The sequence below is a fragment of the Carya illinoinensis genome, chromosome 12 (genome assembly GCF_018687715.1).
Source record: "Carya illinoinensis cultivar Pawnee chromosome 12, C.illinoinensisPawnee_v1, whole genome shotgun sequence".
NCBI classification, from domain to species: domain Eukaryota; kingdom Viridiplantae; phylum Streptophyta; class Magnoliopsida; order Fagales; family Juglandaceae; genus Carya; species Carya illinoinensis.
This window is the reverse complement of record NC_056763.1, coordinates 11,741,973-11,763,097: the sequence shown is the minus strand read 5'-3', so window position 1 is coordinate 11,763,097 and position 21,125 is coordinate 11,741,973. Positions and strand designations below refer to the sequence as shown.

The 21,125-nt window shown below is 37.6% G+C and overlaps 1 pseudogene; it reads left to right on the top strand.

The window, feature by feature from the left end:
- LOC122289482 overlaps positions 1–4,288 on the top strand; it is a 68,175-nt pseudogene extending 63,887 nt beyond the window's left edge.
- Positions 4,289–21,125: the final 16,837 nt, after the last annotated feature.

Genomic DNA, 21,125 nt, shown 5'->3' with positions numbered 1-21,125 from the left:
CAGTTGGCATTGGGTGAGCTGAAAAAGACCTCCATCATGCTACAGTTGGCTGACAGATCAGTTAAAATACTGAGGGATATAGTTGAGGATGTGCTGGTCTAGGTGGACAAATTTTATTACCCAGTGGATTTTATAGTTCTTGACATGCAGCAGACAGTCTCCACTATTCACCATGCGCCTGTCATCCTTGGACGCCCATTCCTTGCTACTTCCAATGCACTTATCAATTGTCGAAGTGGAGTACTGAAACTCACTTTTGGGAATATGATATTGGAGATGAATGTGTTCAATGCTTGCAAGATGCTTAGTGGATGCGACGATTCAGATGTGCATGCTTTTGATATGGTGTATGATTTTGATATTTCGGAGTTGTTATCAGTATTTGATTCAGAGAGTGCATCTGAGGATGGCTTTCCTGAGTAGTCTGAGGTTCTTGTTGAGACAATTCCTATGTCATTAGAGTTGACAGAATCAGATGGGCAGTTGACAGAAACAACTGGGTTTCTTCAGTTATCAGATGTGAGTTACACGAGTAATTGGCGTAGGACAGTCTTTGAAGCTCTTGATTTACCAGGAGCCATGAAGTCATTAGAAGAAGAAATCCCAATACTAGAGTTGAAACCACTACCCGAGAACTTGAAGTATATTTTTCTGGGCCCAATTGAGGATACATTTCCAGTAGCCATTTCTTCTCAGCTTACTTCGAAGCAAGAAGTAGAATTATTAACAGTGCTGAGACATCATCGAGGAACGATAGGCTAGACTATTGCAGACATCAAAAGTATTGACCCTTCAATTTGTACCGACAACATTTTTCTGGAAAGAGATACAAGACCAGTTTGTGATGCAGAACGGAGGTTGAATCCTACCATGAAGGAGGTGGTGAAGAATGAAATGCTGAAATTGTTAGCTGTGGGCATTATCTATCCTATCTCCACAGTAAGTGGGTAAGTCCGACACAGGTAGTCCAAAAAAAATCTGGTTTAACTGTTATTGAAAATGCTAATGGTGAATTGATCCCGACTAGGAAGGTAACGAGGCTGGAGAATGTGTATTGACTACTGGAAGTTGAATTCGGTCAGTCGAAAAGATCATTTCTCATTACCTTTCCTAGATCAGATTTTAGAAAAAGTTGTTAGTAATGCTTTTTATTATTTTTTGGATGGCTTCTCTGGTCATTATCAAATTGCCATAGCACCAGATGTGACGCCCCCCACTCCCACGTACAGACACGTGGAAATCGAAGCGTCGGGATGATGACAACATAGGTCACACATCCTATCGCCAAGTGTCAAGTGTGTGTATAAACATCACGTGTATAAGAAAATTAACACAACGCGTAATAAAGTCTTTTAACTAAGTACCAGAATTTTGTTTAAATACAAATTCGCTTAAAACACAAGTGTACCAAAATATTACAAGTTTAACATCGTTTCAAATCCAAATTTATATAACATAAAAACAAGTAGAATAATTTTCCAAACGTAAAATAACTCCAAGTCAATACTCTGGCGAAGCCGCCTCCTCAGGCTCAGCCTCCTCCTCCTCCAACTCTGCATCAAAATCTACGGTACCAAAATGGTACCATAGGTAAGTAATAAACCAAACAAACCTCAAGATAAAAATATATTCATGCCACAACAATATGCATGAACATGATGCCATATGCATATATCCCAAAAATCCACATTTTTCACACACGCCAAAAATCCCATTTTGGCCAAAAACATTTCCTTTAAACATAAATTTGCCATTATCCCAGATAATGGCCCAAAAACCAAACCATCAGAGCACTGTAGGTAGGAATCATAGGAGGGACTCTACCATCCCCGCTCACCACCATCCCTATGCGTGCACCTTAGGCGGGAATCACAGGCAAGATTCTACCACTGTCCCTGCTTACCACCATCCCTACGCCGCGTGCACCGTAGGCGGGAATCGCAGGTGGGACTCTACCACCATCCCTACACGTGCCTCTGACTCAAACCAGTCAATCCAATTGTTCACATATACCAAAAATCATTTCTCGCTTAAAAGCCCAGTTTTCATTTTACAAACACATGTACATGCATGCAATTACATGAAAACCCAATTTTCCCTTTTAAACATGAACGTGCATGCACTATGCAATGCAAACATCAAGGCACAAAATCTCCAACAAATATCAACATCAACCAAACATAATTAACTCCATCCTCAAATCCATCCGACCCCCGACTCCTAGGACTTAGTATGGAATAACCAACCAATCACAATTTATTGTTAAAGCAAAGATATATTTTAATTTAAAAGAAAGTTTGAAAAATACTTACATTGCTATATAATAATTTTTGGAGGATTAACAAGCTGCAAAAGGCGGAAGAAAAGCAATGTGACAGTGCAAAAGCACTGTGGCCGTGGGTTGTAAAATACCCACTTTTGAATGGGGACGATCAAAGGCTTGAGATTGATAGGGAATAGCTTAGAGGTGTTTATGAATCTAGTGGAAGTGAGGGCTGGCCATGGGTGGCGGCGAAAACGGAAGTGGAATGCCAAAAAGCCCAAAACGGAAAGTGGGTTGGTTGAGCTTCACTGATGATGGATCGGAGTTGGGGTTGGATGGCTTAGGTAGCTGGGATGCCGGTGACTATGTGGTGAAGAAGTGGTGGCCAACAACGGAGGCACAGCGGCGCGGGGAGCACAAAATCGTGTGGCTTGGGTGGTGTTCGTGGCAGTTAACGGCAGCGTTTGGGGGGCTAATAATGGAGGGGTGAGGTCGCCGGTGGGTGGGGAAGAAAATGGAAGTAACGGCGACGGCAAAGGGTGGCGCACGACGGAGCTAGAAGGAAAGGGTGCTGCGGCTTCCAGCCGTCCGTGGCGGCTAGCGGCTGCACGAGTTGGCCTGAAAATTGAGGGAGGTGATCATTGGCCGGAGGGGAGTCGATCGGTGGGGGCTGTGCACTACATGGCGGGTTGACAGCGACAGTCTGGGCGGGACGAAAAACGGACGAAGAGGAAGGGGGAGAGGGCTGGGTTGAGCGGGTGAGAAGCAGGGAAAAAGAAAGGAAAAAGAAAGAAAAGGAAGAAAAAGAAAAAAGAAAAAGAAGAGAAAAAGAAAAAGGGAAAAAGAAAAAGGAAAGGAAAGAAGTGAGATCCAAAAATTGATCCAACGAAAACAACTTTAAAAGCTATAAAACGAATAAAATAATTTAAACATCACATCTAGCTAAAATATAATAAATAACTAGTAAATACTAACAATAAAATTTTAAATCCAAAAATAAACTAAAATAAATTACACAACAATTTAAACGCAAAACGATAATTAATATTAAGAAAGCTCTACAAAATAATTTTCACAGCTAAATAAGTTCAATTAAAATACAATAATTTAAAATAAAAGAACCAATATTTTAATTAAATTAAAACACTCCTTCAATAAAAACGCACGCAAAAACGGGATATCACACCAGAGGATCAAGAGAAGACCACCTTCACTTGCCCCATTGGTACTTTTGCTTTTAGAAGAATGCCATTTGGTTTATGTAATGCACCTGCTACTTTTCAGTGCTGTATGATGAGCATTTTGTCTGATATGCTTGATGATATGTATGAGGTTTTTATGGATGATTTTTCTGCGTTTGGTAAATCTTTTGATATCTGTTTAAAAAACCTAGCTGCTGTGTTGAAAAGATGCGAGGAGAAGAATTTATTAATGAATTGGGAGAAATGTCAGTTTATGGTTACTAGTGGTTTGGTACTTGGGCATTTAGTTTCTTAACATGGAATAGAGGTTGACAGGGCTAATATAGAATTAATATGTCAACTGCTTATTCCTAAAATAGTGAAGGATATTCGTTATTTTCTTGGTCACACTGGCTTCTATCGGCATTTCATTTAAGGCTTTAGTAGTATTGAAAAACCATTATGTACTTTATTGTAAAATGATACTACTTTTGTTTGGACTGATGAGTGTCAGCATGCTTTTGAGATCCTGAAAGAACACTTAATAGTTGCACCTATTATGCAAACTCCTCGATGGGACTTGCCGTTTAAAATGATGACCGACGCTAATGACTTCGCTCTTGGTGCCATTCTTAGCCAAAGAGTGGACAATAAGCCTTCGGTCATTTATTATGCAAGTCGTACTTTGAATGACGCACAAAAAAATTACACCACCACTGAGAAGGAGTTATTAGCTATTGTGTTTGCCTAAGATAAATTTTGTTCTTACATTATTGGGTCTCATGTTATCATTTTTATGAACCATTCTGCTCTTAAGTATTTGTTGGCAAATAAGGATGCTTAACCCAGGTTGATTCGTTGGATTCTTTTGCTCCAAGAATTTGACATCACTATTCAGGATAAGAAGGGAGTCGAGAATGTGGTAGTTGATCACTTGTCACAATTGTAGCTACCTGATGTATCTACATCCATTCCTCCCTTGAATGAAGATTTTCCTGATGAGCATGTTTTTGAATGTCGCGCGCTCTATGGTTTGCGGACATTGTGAATTACCTTGTCACTGACCAGATGCCAAAGCATTGGACAGCTTAGGATAGGCGTAAGTTCCTTGCAGAGGTACGATTTTATTACTTCGACACTCTTAATCTTTTTAAGTATTATGATGATTAGTTGGTGTGTCGATGTATTCCCAATGATGAGTTTATCTTTGTTTTTCACTGTTGCCATACTAGGGCTTGTGGAGGCCATTTTGCAGTTAAGAAAACTATTGCCAAAATTTTACAAAGTGGACTCTACTGGCCTACTATTTTTAAAGATGTGGAGTCCTTTTGCAAGGCATGTGAGCCTTGTTAGAAACTTAGAAAAATCACAGCACGTAACATGTTACTTTTTTCCCTATTCTTACACTTGAGATATTTGATTGTTGGGAGATTGACTTTATGGGACTATTCCCAAATTCTTTTGGGAATTTTTATATTTTAGTTTCTGTGGATTATATTTCAAAATGGGTAGAGGTTATACCTTCTATAATAAATGATCATAAGGTTGTCATCCATTTCTTGAAAGAATTGTTTGCACGTTTTGGCATGCCCAAGGCGATCATTAGTGATGGGGTTCACATTTTTGTAACAAACATTTTCAAAAACTTGTGCAGAAATATGGAGTGACCCACAAAGTCTCTACTCCATATCACTCCCAGACTAATGGTCAAGCTGAGTTGGCCAATAAAGAGATCAAACTTATTCTTTAAAAAACAGTTCATCCCACTCGGAAGAACTGGTCTGAAAAACTGGTTGATGCTCAATAGGTAGGACTGCATTCAAAACTAACTTAGGGGTGTCACCTTATAGATTGGTTTATGGTTGGGCATTTCATTTACCTGTTGAGATTTAGCATCGTGCTTTATGTGCTATTAAGCAAATTAACTTTTCACTTGATACTGCCAAAGGTTTAAGAAAGTTGCAGATTTCGGAGCTTGATGAAGTAAGGAGGGAGGCCTATGAAAATTCTCACTTAGCAAATGAGCGAATGAAGGCCTTGCATGACAAGAAGATCCATGACAAACATCTTGCCCCTAATCAGAAAGTGTTCCTCTATAATTCAATAATACATCTTTTTCCCGGGAAGCTGAAATCCCGATGGAGTAGGCCGTACATTGTGATAAAGGGTTAGAATTGCATAATTAAGTTGTTTAAAAGAGTTATTTATTTTATCAAATAAGGATTGAACACTTAATTATGCATCAAATTCTAATATTGAATGTCAAATTAATTGATGCCAATATTTTTGCACATCAAAGTCTCATATTTGCCCTTGAAATACTTAAACTATAATATCATTTCATTTATATATTATAGGGCATTTATGGAAGGAAAGAAAGAATGGGACCTATGAGGAATAGAAGAATTGATTATGGTTTTATGGAATCTCATCTAATAGAGATCAATTGCACTTCACTCGGACAGCCAACAGCAGGAGCACGCCGAACATATCATGCTGGACGCAGCACGTTGCAGTAGAGTGGGGCTGGTTTATTTTATTTTTCACTCTCTTTTCGTTCGAGACCTACATGCAGCAGCAGCAAATTTATTCCTTCTTTTTTGAGTAGCTGGACGTGCAGCAGGAGATCAATAGCATCACATGGACCACACCAGCTCACACATGCAGAAAACTTGGGACGTGTAGCAGCTGGACGTGCAGGAGATCAGTTATGTGCTGCTGGAAGGCAAGCTGTTCATTTAAGCTTTCTTGCTTCTGCACATGGTCGGTCACCACTGCAGCTCTTGGCATGTGAAGCTAAGAGATGGAAGCATGTTGAAGACAGAAGATCACGCTGGCACCAACCTGGACGTGCAGCAGTAGCAGAGTTATTTTTTCTTTCTTTTTCGTTCAGTTAGCTGGAGCAGCAAGAGATCAATTGCATATCACGTTGGAGATCGCTGGACATGGCAGCACGTTGCAGACGCTAGGCAACAGAGGAGTTATGAGCTTTGCCTTTATATTATTTTTCGTTGGACAGTTCAGTAGCTTAGTTTGGAGTTGTTAGTTTTCGGATGCAGGGCAGCTTTAGTTTTTCTTCTTGTTCTTTTTGTTCTTTTCGTTTACGTTAGAGCTGCAGACACTAGACCTCAAGGTCGGCTGGTTTTCATTTATTGTATTGCTTTTACTTTGAGACCTCATGAACTAGGCGGCTTGAATTTATTTTCTTGTATTCATTTTTTTTACGTTGTAGACGGAACTCTCTATTTTTTTTTTTTTTTGCTTCATTTTTGTTTTGGCTGGGATGGAACTCTGTCTCTTGCATGGCAGCTTCTTCTACCGTTCATTCGGCTGGTTATTTGTTTTCTTTTTCTGCTTTTAGTTTTCAGGCTGAGGTTTACAAACCTGGGGAGATTTTTAGCTTTAGTTACTCTTTTCGTTTGGGGGTAGACTTAGAGGGTCGACAGAGAGCTCTCTTTTTTTTGGGACTCATCTTTTTCATTATAGACCAAAAGGACGGCTGGAATTTATTTTACTTTCACTTTTCTTACCTTTTTGTTTACGTTGGCAGCTTTTAATTTGAGGAGTCAGATTCATTTTTTTTATTTTTTCTTAGTTCAGATCATTGTTCGGCTGGGAGTATATTATTGCTTTGAATTTTTCTTTTACATTTCAGACGGAAGGCCCTCTCTCTCTCTCGGGTTTCATTGCTCTTTTGGCTATTTTTTTTTCACATTTTCATTCCTTTAGAGACGTAGGGGAGACGGCTGGCATTTTCATTTTGGATGCAGTATTTTTTGTTTTCGTTTGGGTAGGGAGTCGGTGGCCTTGCGGCGCTGGTTTCATTTTTTTTGCTTTTCGTTGTAGTTTTTTTTTCAGTTGTTATTTCAGAGGACTCATTTTTAGTTTTATTATTTTTTTTTAGTTGCCCAGTTTTCTTTCCTAAGTTCTTAGTTGAGTCGGCATGGAGCTTGTGGTTTTATTTATTTATTTTTATTTCTTCTCACAGATTTTTTTTATGGCTTTGCTTAGATTAATTTTTGTTGCTAGAAATATCATGTGTAGCTAATTTCTGAAACTTGGGTTGTAGAATGAGACTTAATTTATTTTGGGTTCTAGTTTGATGCAATATTTTGTGATTGATTGTTGATTTCACTATATTACTAGTCGGATTTAAATTGAAAATAGATTGCGGCTCTTGCTCTTGTTTTGTTGTTGATGTAAGGCACAACAAAAGCTTGAAAATTATCAAGGCTTCTCTCGATTGCTAGTTAATGTGTGTTTGGCTAGTAAAGTAGAGAATCCCTTAGAAAAATATTGCAAAACTTGAGCACAACTTTTTATCTTCCGATTATCAATGCCTTGATTGGATTGTTAATCGAGAAAATTATCTAGGATCCAAAATAAAGAGAGTCTGAAACCCAACCCAAGTGTTTGTTAATTTTCCTTTTTGATTAGAAACTAAAATTTCAACTTCGATTTTTTTTTGCATTGCATTTTAATTTTATTTTCATCTCTCATAATCGACACATTTGTTACTCAAAAAAAAAAAATCTCATATACGCTTTGATAACCCTTTGTCCCTGTGGAATACGATCCTGGACTTATCCTTGATACAACTTGACACTTCTACACTTGGAAGCACATTCGAGACCGAGTCACATTGTAAAGGAGGTTCATCCACACAGGGCGGTAGACGTTGTCAATTCAAAGAATGGCAATAGCTTCACTATCAATGGACAACGTCTAAAGCCATTTATGACTTCCTTTGATCCAAGCGAAGAGATCTTGCTTGTGCAAGACCCCGGGGAAGTTTTTTTATTTTGATTTATTTATTTATTTCTTCAATTGCATTTTATCTTTTATTTCTATTTGTTGTTTTGCTTTCATTTTATATCACATGATTGGTTGTTCTTGTTGCTTACTTATTCTTGTGCACTCAGTTTTCTTTCGTTCAATTCATTGAGGACTATGTCTTTCACTAGTTGGGGGGTAGCGTGTGTGCATAGATTTAAAAAATAGATGCATCAATGTGATGTGCATTGATACATATATGATTGACACACACTTTATTTCTAGTATTTTGTGAAATTTGAGTACCTTGGTGAAGTGGTCGAGCAGAATTATTTTCAAGCCTGAGCATAGAACATGATTTCTGATGCATCATATTTTTTAATATATGGTTTGAAACACAGGGCTGCTATACTTATTGAGACAAGACTTGGTAAGATTTATATAGAATGGAGGAAAAGGTTTGAAAGACATTTTACACATGCTTACACCTGTAGTATTCATCATTTACTGTCCACTGATTTAACACATGAGAAGTAAACTATAGGACTACCGAGCCATACTGACGCCGGACAGAATAGCGATTATCCTGCAGGCTAGTTCCAACAGATGATTCACAGGAGAAAAATCGCCCAAAACCAGAGAGAAAAGTCTCTAGGGTTTAACGGAATATTATAAAATCCAGCAATGATCCAAATCAGTCCACAAGCCGGACTGTTATAGCCAAAAATCGTGTTTATCCGAATTTTGCCATAAATAGCAAAATCTCAGAAATCACTCTAGATTGAAATTCGAAATAAAATAAGCAATCTGCAAAAAATCCGGCCCAAATCGGGTTTAAAATGACTTCCTAACTGACAAGCGAAATATTACCATAAATAGTAAAAAATAACTAAAACTAGTGATTCAGAGGGTAAAACAGCAGAATTTGAGGTCGAAAAAAGGGCACATGGAGCCATGCTCGATGTGGACAACGTGCGCGCCAAAAAGAGCTTTCCGAATTGGGGTCTTATGTGCGATTCTGACACCCGTAGCCAAAGTTATGGCCAAAAGACTGAAACCCACTCAAAACGGCCCCAATGAGGAACACATCACAATCAATTCCCGCCTTTGCGCTGATCTGCCAACTCATGGTATCTCAGCGCCATCAAGGTGCAATCTGACAGCTCAGCATCATCTGTCTCGAATCCCCCTGCATCACATGCTAAAAGAAAAACAGAGAAAGAAAGAAAAAGAAAAAAAAAAAGAATGAAAGAAAAAGAAAAAAGAAAAAATAGATTCAAAAAGAATCGAGAAAAAAAAAAAGGAGAAAAGAAGATAAAGGCAGCTTAGTAAACTTTCCCTATGTAAAGGGCTAGAAACAGTTACCATAACTTTTGGGGTTGAGTATTCAACCTTTAAACAGAGTTGGCATGAAAACTGCTAATCCCTTGGGCTTTGAGGTAGTTAGAATCAACAATTATTAATCGTAATGTTGAAAAATCCTATGACACATCCTGGCTACTAATGAGGAATACACAGCCGTGTAGCTACACACACAATTGAGTTCTGATACATTTTCCTCTGATACATTTTCCCCAATTCTATGTGAATGATTGTTGAGACAGTCTTGGTGGGTATAGCTCCTGTGGTTAAGTCGTTATGGATCAGCTTTTGTGAGAATTCAGAATTGTGTTTGATTACTTTTGTTTGAATTTTGATCCTTATGCAATGTTCATCTCAATTAATTTTTATTATTTTGCTCAAGGATTAGTAAAACGCTAGTTGTGATTGAACTAAAATATTGCATATCTTATGCATGTAGAACCAATATATTTTATTTATTTTATTTCATTATTATTAGTTTTATATGAAAAAATAAATTTTAAGATAAATAAATCAGAGTTGTGATTTAAATTGATTAATAGTATAGTTTATGCTTAACCGAGAACTTGTGATTTAATTGAGTAACTTTTATTTATATGCACAATATATATTTTTTTTATATTATTCTTCTTATTTTATTTTATTTATTTTTATCTATATGCAATGGTCAAAAGTAAAAGAAAGGTGGACTGGCTTTTTGATTTCTCGATTTATTCCTGATGCACGGAACTTGAATTCTAAAAAGAAGGACTTTTATTTATTTCATTGATTGACACACGGATAAAAGGAAGGATTTTACATATTGGGACTTTGAGTTTGACCGAGGGCAGTATTAATTCTCTCCTAAGCACACGACAATACATATTGAGGAGTTTTGACCTTGGACGGCAATTTTATTCTCTCTCGTATTCATAGAGCGCCGCATCGCTTTTATTTCCACTGGGACTTGGATGCACAGCAAGATTTCTTTTCTTTCAGCCAATTCAATTCAGTACCACATGCACATAATTTCTCCGAGGCATTTCAGCATATGGGGATAGAGGTTTTGGTTCTACACTGCAGTATCATTAAAGAGTTCTTTAAGGGGTCCAATTACTACTGCAGTCTAGCCTCTTTTATTAATTTCAATCTCCATCTCTATTAATTTAGCTTACTCTTTTCATTCTTTACATTTTATTTAATTTCAATCTGAAGTTTATGGTGTATTCTTCATTTTTTAGCTTAAAATTTTGGGCATTTTATTTGCTATTTACTTCATTTTATGTTAGTTATTTTTTTTGTTTCTTTAAGCTTATATTAAATATTATACATTACAATTACATTTTAGATTAAATTTAGTTGTATTATTTTATTTTTAGATTAATTAAAATTATTTAGCGTAGTTGAATCCTTAATTGTTAATTTTAATTTTTAGTCTTTTACATTGTATTTCGACACTCAAAAAAATCCAAAAGTATAAATTTAGTCTATGACTAGTGCCCTTTTTATTTCTGTTACAATTTTCCATTCATTGTACATACCACTATTTTTATTTGTGAAATTTTTTACCATTTTATACGAGTTTAGATTTAAACAACTTTTCCCAAAGAGACGATCTAGGAATTTTATTCTTAATTATTACACGACATCCTCCTGCACTTGGGATAGCCTTTGTGCTACTCATTTTTGAGTGAGTTAGTATCCTAAGCACACATCTTTCGATTTAGTCAGCTACACATATGCATATTATGGTAGTTGCAAAATTGATTGAAAAAGCACTAGTGGAACATGTCATTTATTAGGTCATGCACTAGTTTCATGATTTAGTAGAAAGTAAAATTCTGTTACATTATCTATTGTTGAGACAGACTATGTTACTGCGGATGGTTATTGTGCTTAAGTTCTTTATATGAAGCAACAACTTGAAAATTTTAAATTTATGTATAATCACATTCCAATCAAATTTGATAATACAAGTGCTATAAATCTTTCAAAGAATCCAATACAACATTCTAGAATTAAGCATATTGAAATTAGATATCATTTTTTTTGAGATTATGTGCAGAAGGGTGATATATTACTAGAGTTTACAAACACACACAATTAGTTAGCAAACATTTTTACAAAACCTTTGCCAGAAGATAGACTATGTATGATTAGAAGAGTAATAGGTATGGTGTATACTATGAATATCTCATAAAAGATAGACGAGAGTCAATAAAAATAGAAAGAGAATGTTTTATAAATACTTTTACATAAACTTGAGGTTCATAGTCTCATGTATGAGATACTCATTTTCTTCATACAATATCATGCTATCCCTATCCATGGGAACTAGCAAGTGGAATGAAAAATCTAATAGGGATTTCAACTGTTTATTCTTTTGCCAAAGAATTCATTCCCTTGTGTGAGACTCTTGAACAATTCACTGGAGTACAACAATTTGTTCATTAAGCTTTTCAACCTCATGGGTTCTGGCTTGTAGCCGCTTGAAAAAAGCAACTATATAGGATGAATAGCAAGTTTTGAGACTCATCAAGTCATAGATAGTATCAACGTCTGACTTATTAGCCAAATTATTATTTTCTTGCTGCAATATGGTACTAATGGCAGCTCCAAAAAGGACATGAGATTGAGGTGTAGATGTAATATCCGCTCCTTCTTTCTTCTTCTTTACATACGAGCCTTGATCCACGTGTCAAATTTCGGTGTATGTGCTGAGCCTTGCTCTACGTGTCGAGAGTCAGTCTATCTGACTAGCCTCGATCTACATGTTGAATCTTATCCTACGTGTTGTATCTCGATGGCGTGTTCTGAAAGTTATTATGCGAATTTCAAAGTAAGATAGATATTTTAAAGTTTATGGATATTTTAATATTATGAAAATATCTATAGAAAATATCTATGGAAGATATCTATAGAAAATATCTATGGAAGATATTTTCAGTATTATTAGATAAGCTTGTTTTAATGTAGCACAATTATAATATTTTAATGAGCTCTGAAAATATTAGAATTGTGGATAATATCTTATATTAGATATTTTAGTTGTTTTAAAATATTAAGAGGTTTAACTTTACGTTGAAAACTCTTATTTAAATTAAATGGTTTTATCCTCTTTGAGTGATTAATGATACATTATCAATTTAGATAATGATGAAGAAATATTATTTTATAAACTTTAGTTTATAAAATAATATTCTATCTTAATTCCTCTCAATGTTTTGTTTAAATGATTTTATGCACTTTGATTAATTAATGATATTTTATCATTTTATATAATGATGAAGAAACTATTATTTTATAAACCTTAGTTTGTAAAATAATATTCTATCTTAATTCCTCTCAGTGTTTTGTTTAAGTGTTTTATTCTCTTTGAGTAATTAACGATGCTTTATCATTTTATATAATGGTGAAGAAATATTATTTTATAAACTTTAGTTTATAAAATAATATTCTATCTTAATTTCTCTCAGTGTTTTATCTAAGTGTTTTATTTTAAAACACTTACGCGTTTTCAAATCAGTGTTTAAACTCATCGTTAGATCCTTTTGAGGATCCCGAAACGTAGAACTGAGATTAAATACCCAAACCTCTATCTTTTCTTCCTCACTTTTTCTCTTTTTCTTTTTTTTCTTTCTCTCTTTTCTCTCTACCTCGTGCACGTCCAGCCGTTCCTCTTCATCACTGTGCATGCATTTCATCTTCACGGTTTGAAGCTCCCAGCCGGCGCCACCTCCGGCCACCGTGCCCCACCTCCCACACCGGCATGACCCTCCATCACCGGCGACCACAACCTCACCGGTGGTGAGTTAAATCGGCAACCCGATCTCTCTCTCTTTTCTCTTCCAAAGAAATGGGTCTTAGTGCTTTTTCCTCCTCTTTGGACCACCATACACGGTTGAAACGGCCACCAAGCACCACCATTGGAACCACCATGTCAAGGGCTTCCTCCCCATGTCCTTCTTTCTCCCTAACTCTCACTCTTTCTCCGATGGGTGTCCACACACACACGTTCGGTTGCACCACCGTGCACCAACATCCACGGCCACCCATGGTGTTTCACCACCACCACCTTGTTCCTCTCATCCCCACGAACTTTCCCAAGAAATTCCATGGCCAACGGAGCTATGTGTAGCTCTCACTCTCCCTCACTCTCCAAGGCTGAAAATGACTTCAAACGGCTGATCCGCCGCCGTGAGCCACCGTATGGCCACCACCTCGCCACCACAGCTCCACCACATCTTCATCTACCTTTCCCTAGCTTTCCATGAAGTTCTATGGCTCTCATCCACCTCAAGCAAACTCCTAGCTTTCGGATTTACTATTCACGGCATGATGCCGCCGTGCTCCGCCACCCTTGACCACCATGAGGCCACCATGAGCCTTCCAAGGCCACGCCTAGCTTTTCCCAAGCTCAAACTACCACTTTATGTGGTGGACAGCCACCGTACGCGGTGTTACCGCCACGTACGCTCCTCCAACGCTTAACCGTGAAGAGTAGCGAGCGACGCATGGGTTAGCCCGTCGATGGTATAACCCTCTATCTCTAGTTATTTATGTTTAAAGTAGTTGATTGGTTGGATCGTAGACTGTGTAGTTAGTATTTGTGGAGTTCGCTGCGTAGTTGTGAAGCGGTGTAGTTGTGAAGTGTTGGGCTTGATTGTGTAGCATTGTGGACTATGTTGTGAAGTATGGGCGTGAGATGGATGCCACAGATGTGATACGGCGTGTAGTGTGAAGAGACTACGCGTGAAGCGTACTCTGTGTAATGCAGCGACGCGTCGTGTGACGTGTGCTGTAGTGATGTGTGGCGTAGAAGAAAGGGAGTGCACGTGGAGTGTACTCCGTGTTGTATGGTGATGCACCGTGTGATGTGCATCGTGATGATGAGTGTTGTAACGAAAGGAGTACGTAGCGATGCACCGTGAGGCATGTATCGTAGTGATGTTGTCGTAGTGTGGATGGAAGAGAGTTCACGTGAGTGTACTCTATACGAGGTCGTGATACACTGGATGGCATGTCACGAAGGGTTGGATGACGTAGCAGAGAAGTGTGGAGTGTATGGTCTAGTGTCGAGAACTGTGTAACAGTATCCCGAAACAATGGTGACATAGCTTGTAGTCTGGGGTGACGAGATTTACCTTGTGGTTGACTATGGCTAAAGGTATATGGAAGTGGTGAAAAGGTATCAGAGAGTGCAACAGAAGCACAATGGGCCCCGTATTGTAACTCGAGATTCTGTCTTGAGCTGCATAATGTGACAGAGGCACATTTGTGGATGCAGTCCTCTTGTCAAGTGGTGGGAACTGTGTAACAGTGTCCCGAAGCAGTAGTGATGTGTCCTGTAGTCCAAGGTAACGGGTATGGCCTTGAGACTGACTTGTGACTAAGAGTATAAGGAAGTGATGGAGAAGTATCAGAGCGTGCAGCGGAAGCATGATGGGTATCGTGATGTGACTCGGGATTTATCTCGAATTACGTGACGTGACAGAGGTGCATTTATGGATGCAATCCTCTCCCATTAAGTGTTGGGATGAACTTATAAAGAGCCGGGAAGTAGGAAAAGTCCTATCGACCGGGTCTTAACAAGTTGGTATTGGAGTTTGGAGCTTGTTTATACAAGCTGGTGTTTATTGGAATTATAGGTTGCTCTTAGGTGAAAAAGGGGGATGAGATACATGTGTCTCTAGCAAGACAAGTGTATCAGACAGATTTATCATATGTAATGAGTAATCTGTCCTGATCATTGTTACATGGTATTTTAGCCAGAGAATTGGCTGACTTCATGTAGCCTGAATGGATGGAAATAAGGATGTAGCGTGGGCTAGGATACGTGAAAGTAGTGAAGAGTATATAGTTTAAGGTTGGGACGCATGGCTCTGTATGTCAGAATCATGCGTTGGATTGTGTAAATAGAAGAACGAGACAGAGATCTTAGTGTCTTAACCTAAGGTGAATCACAGAGGTTCACTTTAAGGAATAAGACCCCGAAAGTTTTAGCATAGTAAATAGTACGTAAGAGCCCAGGGATGGATAGAGAATGTTTCAAGCAAAGCATGGTTCTATTTTCTAGAATAGTTACTTATGCATTAGATAGATGATGACATAAAGTTATGTGTATGCATGTAGGTTGCCATCTAACACGCACATGAATGGACTACATGAATTGAGTATGGCATGAAGTCCAAGTAAGTGTTACGTTCATACACTTCTAGAATTTTCTCTATAAAAATGAAGAATAAGACGAAAGCTTTTCTGTAAAAAGGAAAATAAAACGTAAGTTTTCAAGTATAAGTACGTAGTGGCCTTCCTTGGCAGCCCCTTTTTATGCACCCAATTTATGTACGTGTATGCATGTGAATGGATGCTATACGTAGTACATATTGTATGTATATTTATGAAAGGAAACGAAAAGAAGCTTTAAAGGATGTTGGAACTGTTAAGGATTGTAAGGTTTGATAAAGAAAGAAAACTATCTTTTCTAAAATAAAATAACTCTTTTTAAAACAACTTTAATGGAAAAGAAAGAAAATCAGTTTCCTCTTAAAGAAACTTCTCTTAAAGCAACTTTTAGGAAAAATAAAGAAAATTATGCTTAAAACGAAACGAATAAAAAGGAAAGGACTGTAAAGAAATGAACGGATTGAATGTATGATGTATGAAAATACGTAATGGCCACATGGACTGGACTGGAAATGATATCAAAGAAATGGGCAGATTGCAATGCCGGGTAAGTAGAACTGGTAGTGCACGGGGCGTAACAGTATGCAACAGCCACATGAAAGTGATAAGAATGAACGAATGGATGCATGTATGTATGTATGAATGAATGGACCGAATGCATGAATGTACGTAAGTAAGAAAAGATGATTTAATGAACGTATGTATGCATGAATGTACGTAGAAATATAAATGCATGAAAAGATTCTTTAAGTAACGAAGGCAGCGATGCGTGGGGAACTGTTTTAAAGAAGAAATCATGTTTTAAATAAAAACCCCACCTCGAAACGTTTTCAAACGAAAAGAAAGACATATGCATGCTACATAAGATATGTATGTATGGAATGATAACTGCATGACTGAAAAACTATGTTATTATATTTTGACTGTATGCAGTAATGCTTACGAGTCATCGACTCATTTTAGTTTTTATGTGTGCCCTCCCAGGCATAAGATGAGCATGACAGGTCAGAACAGGCACAACCCAAGGGGAAGAGCACGAAGGCCTAGGCAAGATGTTTCACATTAAAAGCTTTAATTATGTAATGTAATGTTTTCCGCTGAAAGTTTTAATCAAGAAATAAATGAGATTTTATTTATAACATGGAGTCTTTTGTATCTTGGTATGTATGGAAAAGAGATTGAAAAGGAATCGTAATTCCCGTCGGTTTTTATCAAAATCGATATGAAAAAGGACCCACCACAAGGATGGGCGTTACAGTAGAATACCTCATAGATGAATCTAGAGGAATGTTAGAAGAATGAGCCATTGATAAAAGAATTGAAAGATTAAAGCGAAAATGTTGAATGAATGCAGATGAATTATAGAGGTGAGAATAAAATTTGATGCGAATTGGATAAACTTTAAGACTAATTTTATATAGATAGCATAAAGAACAAGACAAACTATCATCTTTTCATATCTTATTTAGTCAAAAAATATAAGATATGTTGGACACATATTGTCAAAAGTTTTCTTTCTAAGCCAACGAGATGAACAATAGGTCATCCCTATTTTTCTCATAAACGATGAACATCTATTGTTATCTGCCGTTGTTGACCTTGTATCTGAACTCTCTCGTTCTAGCTCCTCTATTCATGGTTGTAGATCATGAGTATACCAGTTTGCAAATTTTTTCAACTTCTTGTTTTCTTGGTTTAACCTTTTATTCTTTCTATCCTTATTAGCAAGCTTCTGTCATAACTCAGATATTTGGTTGTTAAAATGATCAACCTCACTCACCCTTGCCATTAACTTTCGAGACATAGTTGTAACAGAGGCAGCATATTGAGCACTGAGCATTCTTGATCCTGCAACAATCTTAGAATCAACCCTACTAGAAAAATGGATCTTTACTCCTATCATGGTATTGACGGCCTCAGGAGAGAAGATTGGTGGTTGATGCGTAAAGGATTCTTGATTCAAGTTTGGAACATTAATGGAAGAAAATTGCTCGACCATAATATCATTATGGAAAAACAAAACCCAAGTCAAGGAGCAACGTGATTTTTTTTTTTTTGTATCTGATGGGTGAAAATGATCATTTTTTATAGAAACTCATAGCCCTCAATCCTGTTTGTCAACAACATCAGTCGATTTTTTAAATCTCTAGCCACACTAAATCCTAGAGTTAGGCCTCAAGGCTTTGCAGCACTTGTCCGGTCACGGGCGGCTCTAATTTTTGAATTATTTATAATTTTTACTGATACACTGTTTTCTTCAGTCCATGTATTTGCTGTGGATCCTTTTTAGTGATGTCAAAAGGGGAAGAAGTTTTAGATTAGAACATTAACATTAATTTATTTTGAAAATTAAATTTAAAAATTTGAAAGATGATTGATTGTCATCTTTCACATGTGCATGACATGATTGAAAGTTTGAATTTTGAAAATATTAAAGAAGATTGATTGTCATTTTTCACGTGTGCATGCTTTATTTGAATATTTTTAAAAGTGATTGATGCTCTTTTTGACTTATGCAAAAGGTAGATGATTTTGTTTGAAAATTTTGTAAATTAAATAATACTCATTTTGTCATATGCGAAAAGTAAAAAGATTAGGTTTTAAATTTTTGAAAACTGAATGATGTTGTCTTTGACAATTGAAAAAGAAGAAACTTTTATTTGAATTTTTTTGAAAAGTGAATGATGTTGTCTTTGACATGTGAATCTTTTCAAAATTTGAATATGAAGTTTCATATGCTTATAAAAATAGTTAATAGCATTGTTGTTGTGATGACCCGCTTTTGCGTGTATTTTCACTAAAGGGTTGTTTTTAATTTAATTAATATCTTGGTTTATTTATTTTAAATTATTGCATTTTAAAATTGGTTTTTATTTGTTGGATGTTGTGTTTTATTTTATTAGTCGTTTTACGGTTTTTAATCTCATTTTCGGCGGATTTGTTTTGCTTTCCAGAGTGAGGATTAAACCTCATTTATTTCCTACATCTTTTCTTTTCCCTTTTTTCCTTTTTCTCTTTTTTTTTTTCTCTTTTCTTTCCTTTTCCTTTTTCCTTTTCTTTTTTCTTCTTCTTTTTCCTTTTCTCTCTCCCGTGCGTCGACCCTCTCTCTCTCTCTCCTCTCCCACGCCGGATTTAGCCCTAGCCCCGACCCACCGCCGTCCGGCCACCGTGGTTGACACCACCCCTGCCGGTCGAACCCCCTCCTGCCGGCGCACCACCCCACCAAACCCCAGCCCCATCCAGCCAGCCATTTGGCCGGAAAACATCCAAGAAGCCCCACGGTTTTTGCCTCGATCAGCCGCCGTCGCTCCACCTCCGGCCACCACCTCTTCACCACTTCATCACCGGTTCCTTGCCATCCTAACCCACCCATTTCCGGCTTCTAATAGCCACCGGAACAGCTCCCACGAGCTAGCTTTCCATTTTGGGAAATCTGGCCATCAACCACCGTTTTCGCCGCCACCCACGGCCAAACTTCACTTCCACTAGCTTCATAATCATCCTTAGACCATTCCCTATCAATCCCAAGCCTTGGTTTGTCCCCGTTCAAAAGTGGGTATTTTACAACCCACGACTACAGTGAATTTTCACTGTTACGTTACTTTCCTTCCGCCGTTTGCAACGCCGCAAGCTTTCTAAAAATACCATATAGCGCTGTAAGTATTTTTCAAAACCTACTTTTAGATTTAAATATATTTTGCTCATTCAATAATTAATTATTGTTGGTTAGCTGATTCCGGACTGAGTCTAAGGAGTTCGGGGGTCGGATGGATTGAGGACGGAGCGCTTGGTTTTGTTTGTTTGGGTTTGCTTGATTATTTGTGCTATGAGGCGTGAGTTGCATATTGGGTTTATGTGCATATTGTTTTTAATCGAAAAAATCCCGTTTTATTGGCGTAAATGGTTTTTGGGTGCGTGTGTCTCACGAGCCCAAGCCGGGATGGGTTATTATCTCAATGGAGCTCCTCTGGTCACTCGGGAGTGGATAAAACTGAGTGACATCCCCTGGGCTGTTGCAGGGCGACGACTGGATCGCACGATACGGTAACGCTGTTGTGTCGACTCCGTGGTCCCTAGAGTGGCGGGGACTAGAGGATGGCCTGGCCAGGTACGCGCGAGGTGCGAGTCTGGGCATCGCTCGTTTAGGTGTCACATGCATAGTCATTACCTGTGGTGTGGCACAGAGCCAGGGTGTGCGGGTGATCCCTAGGGGAGATCATAGTGCATGCATAACCGGTTTGTTTTTATGGTTTTCGGATGTGGGCCATTTTCTGGGAAAATGGCAATGTTTGGTTTCCAAGGTTTTTGATCCATTTTCTGGGAAAATGGTGGTTTGGGCCATTATCTGGGATAATGGCGAGACTTGGTTTTAAAGATATGTTTTTGTGGGCCAAATGGGTTTTTGGCGTGCGTGTAAAAATCATGTTTTATGACGCATGTGCATTGGTTTTTATTTCATGCATATTGTTTGAGTTTTATATGTTTTTATCTAGTGGTGTTTGGAGTTTACTTACCTGCGACACCATTTTTTGTACCGTAGATTTTGGTGCAGAGATCGAGGATGAGGAGGAGGAGGCTGAGCCCGAGGATGCGGCTCCGCCGGGGTGCTGATGTCATGTTTTGTATTTAGTTTAAAATTATATTTGTGTCTTGTAATATTTATTTATGTATGTTTTGAATAGTTTTGTATTAAACAAGAAAAATTCTGGTACTTAGTTATTGACTTGCTTTTCGCTGCGTATTTCTCATGCACATTCTTCGCTTTTTCACACACTTGGCACACGTCGATAGGATGATGACCCATGATGTCATCATCCGGACGTCTCGATTTCTCCGTATTCGTGTGTGGGGATTTGGGGGCGTCACAGTTGTACCAACATTTCTTGAAGCAACTAATTTACATGGTCTATTGAACAAAGATAATAGTTTATTAAAATGTTTAGAAGAAGCTTGTTTATAACAAATGCGAAACAGCTTAAGGCGTCTTTTTGCAACAATGTTGGTGTATTATAATCTTACAAATCAAAAAGAACTTTGAGAACGATTTGAAAAAGAAATATTTGTAGATTTTCATTTAACAAGTACAACACAGCAAATATTAAAAAAAATGGTATTACAAAACATCTCTTTTACGCTCGAATCAATGGAAAAAAATATAAATATGTATCATTTTGCTCCTCTTATTGATATATTCTGTGATGATGAAGAACTTACACATCAAGAAATTGAAGATGAATTAACTGTTACAATTCTAGAAGAAAATCTCCTTGCATCAAACCATCTAAATTTTGAACAAAAACATGCATATAATTTGATTCTCAAAACTTTACTTCTCAACAAATCTGCTACATTTTTCATTGATTGTCCTAATGGCTCTTGGA